Source organism: Pholcus phalangioides, unplaced genomic scaffold, assembly GCF_987345545.1.
Source record: "Pholcus phalangioides strain wild (caught in Gottingen) unplaced genomic scaffold, Ppha-v1.0 ptg000012l_1, whole genome shotgun sequence".
Classification (NCBI taxonomy): domain Eukaryota; kingdom Metazoa; phylum Arthropoda; class Arachnida; order Araneae; family Pholcidae; genus Pholcus; species Pholcus phalangioides.
The window spans coordinates 129,398-132,729 of NW_028301605.1; the positions used below are offsets into that span (position 1 = coordinate 129,398).

Sequence of the window (3,332 nt, forward strand, 5' to 3'; positions counted from 1 at the left end):
GTGACGATCTCTATTAGAATCTGTAAAAACGTACAGGTTTTGTAGAAAATGAATTACCTTTTGGGTTAGACAAGACAATTGAACAGCCAACGTTATTTCAACCCAAAATTGCAAAAATAGCCGTGGTTCTTTTGCGATTTTTTGAAATAACGTTGGCTGTTCCATTGTACAGGTTTTGTATTCATTTGGAGACTTTGTATTAAAATCAGAGAGTTTAAACCAGGGATTACTAACTCTCATGTCTTTAGTGGTGTAAATGATATCAGGCTTGGCCGATTCGCAAGAGGGCTTGGGTTCGAGTCTTGGTGGAGACCAGGTGACTTTTCAAGTTCACCTCGGCGTAATACCTGCAAAATATCTGTTCCTTGATCCCTGAAATAACTCCTATAATTTAATCCTATTTGACGAATTCCGAAATCAGACCTCAATATAACAAACTCCTATTCAACGAATTCCACATCAGGAACCCGATAAAATTAACTCTTATTTGACGAATTCTATAATTCGACCTCGATATAACGGATTCCTGTTTGGCAAGTTTGAGGGGGAAACTTGAAAAAAAATTAATCGTTATATCGGGGTCAGACTACATTTACCAAACATATTCGACTAATTTGGGAATTTTTTTCATTTACAAATTCACCCAGCAATTAGGGTACTCATAATTACCGATAAAAGCGATAAATTTCAATTATTTACCAAATTAACCAGATGCGCTTGAGTACCATGCATAATCACCGGTAAAAGTAACTTTTTTAGCATTTATCGAATTTACCAACGGCACTTGGGTATCATCCACAATCACTGGTAAAAAAGTGATAAATTTATCAAACTTACCTGGACGACTGGTAATTATGCATAATAACAAGTTAATACCGCATATACTGGTTATTATTACCGATTTATCACATTTACCGTTTTAATTTTTACCTTAAATGTATTTTACAGGAATCGCCTTGGAATTTACCTGAACAAATTTTCATAATTGCATTAAATAAAATTGTTTTGGACAAAGTCAATAATGGCAGGTTTGTATTTCTTGGACATTGTTGCAATTTTGTTGGTAGGCAAATATCTATTTGCAATTAGTTTCTAATTTGCATGACATAACAACTCAAATACATTCTTATTTCAATTTCAGCAACGACAGCGTGTACAACAGCTTGCGCTGCAGCAGTACTCAGAGGCACCACTGCAGGAGTCGCAGCGCTAGGCTTTGGCGCGATGGGAGTAGCAGCCGATTCCATAGCGGCTTGAGCCCAGGGTGCTATCTACGGCGGAGCAGTCGCTCCGAATAGCGTGTTCGCTTTCCTTCAGAGCATCGGTGCATCTGGACTTGCCACTAGTACATACGGATCGGTTACTGCTTTTTGTGCGGCAGCATGTGCACTAATGACAGGGGAGATATGAAACAACATGCCGTTGATGGCCATATTTTAACCCACAGCGCCAGCCTTACTTCGTGAATGCTTTGATGTTGGACATTTCAGTATCGAAAGACTGTAATAATAGTCTTTATACACGTACAGGGTGTCCTGTAAATTCGTGAACAGTCTAAAAATTGGTTAAAAAAAACCGGAAGGAATTGGTATTTGAATGCGGTTTGAAAAAAACTTAATTTCACGAAAAATTAGTTTTTCGTTAAACTTTTGCCGCCCTAGGATTCGATGATGGTAGATGGATAGATAGATAGATAGATAGAACCGCTCACAGCCCCGGACTGATGCAAAGCACCTTACTTCCGTTGATGGTAGATGGAGGGCGCTGCACGAAAGCAAAACAGAATTTTGAATCTGAAAACTTTCTTCAATCTCTTCTGTGTCAGAAACGTTCGTGAAGCTTCAACCGGCGATTCGTGGAAGAGGAAAAATAATCTCAACAATAGTGGACACTTTATCCACCAATGTCAACATCACAATGAAATTTGGTGAATATTTTATCCACCATTCGTGTAGCGCACTCTATCGACAAAAAATTGAACTGAATTTTTTTCCCCGTACAAAAAAAAAAATTCTCTCCGCGTGAATGACTTTTTCACAAAGCACATTCAAATATGCCAATTTCGTAAATTTTTATGAGCTTTTAAACTGATTATGAATTTATATTTATTTACAATAACCCCAGAAGGCATGAAATGCACTTATACTGGAAGAAAAGAAAAAAAAAAAATAATAATAATAGTCAGTACGGGAAGCACTTCGCATACGGAGCCAGGTCGAAATCCCCAATATTGGAAGCAAATTTTGCGTAGGAGGCACATACAAGTTCTGATGGAAGACTGTTCCATATTCTTGCCACACGGCATCTATATCCGTGGAAAAAACAATCCCTTCTAGCCATTGGTACTCTTATTTGGAAGCGATGCCTACGTAGGTTAACTCGCCTGTCTATGATCTCAAAGAAAGGCTCTCTCGATGGTAGATAAACAATTTGGTGGACTAGTTTGTAGCACATCTTCAGATCTGCAGCGATTCTACGCCATTCCAGTGAGTGTAAACCCAGAAATTGAAGTCTCTGGCAATAGGATAGACCGCTCATGCCAGGTATTCGTTTAGTAAACGACCTCTGTGGCACCTTATGGGACACCCTGTACAAAACTGCACTGCTATTCACCCATGACGTGTGTGTGAACTCGTAAACACTTTTTTTTTTGAAGGTTTCTAATCATGAGTAATAAATTTTGTGGTGTTGATGTAAGCATTTAATATTTTTAGTCTGAAAATGGTAAATAAATGATTTTTTCACGGCTTATTTCACTCTTTTGGCCATTCATGCTTGCACATTTTCTGTCATTCTCATGGTTGCAAACTCTTTCAATCACTCTTTTTGTCATTCACATGTTTGCAAACTCTAGGTCACTCACTCTTGTGATCATTCACATGCTTGCAAACGCTCTTGGTCACTCTTTTGGTTTCCCACATTCCTGGTCCTTCGATCATATTCGTATACATATTTTGGTCTTTAACATGCTTACATACTGATTTGGCCATTCACATGCTTATACACTGATTTGGCCATTCACATGCTTGCACATTGATTTGGTCATTAACATACTTGTATACGCCTAGGTCACTCAGAGACCTGATCCCCGCTCTGTAGGCCAATCTTTTGCGCTCACTCGCCGACCGACCTGTCCTCACAGTCTATAGCAGTGTTTCCCAAACTTATTCAGCCCATCGCCCCCTTTTCAAAAACAAAATTTCTCACCCCCCCCCCCCCCTCCCGGAATGATTTTAAAAATCCACACAAAAAAATTGAAAGATGCAGCGACAAATTTTCGATTTTTTTGCATCGATATGCTTTCTTGCAACAGGGTAGTATAAAAAGGGTTA

The 3,332-nt window shown here is 38.8% G+C and overlaps 1 long non-coding RNA gene across 1 annotated transcript; it reads left to right on the forward strand.

Annotated features, from left to right (window-relative positions):
- The first annotated feature begins 940 nt into the window (after positions 1–940).
- Positions 941–2,751, forward strand: LOC149079110 (uncharacterized). The gene is made up of 2 exons (XR_016193635.1): positions 941–1,028; positions 1,142–2,751. It is a non-coding gene; the product is annotated as an uncharacterized LOC149079110 (long non-coding RNA).
- Positions 2,752–3,332: the final 581 nt, after the last annotated feature.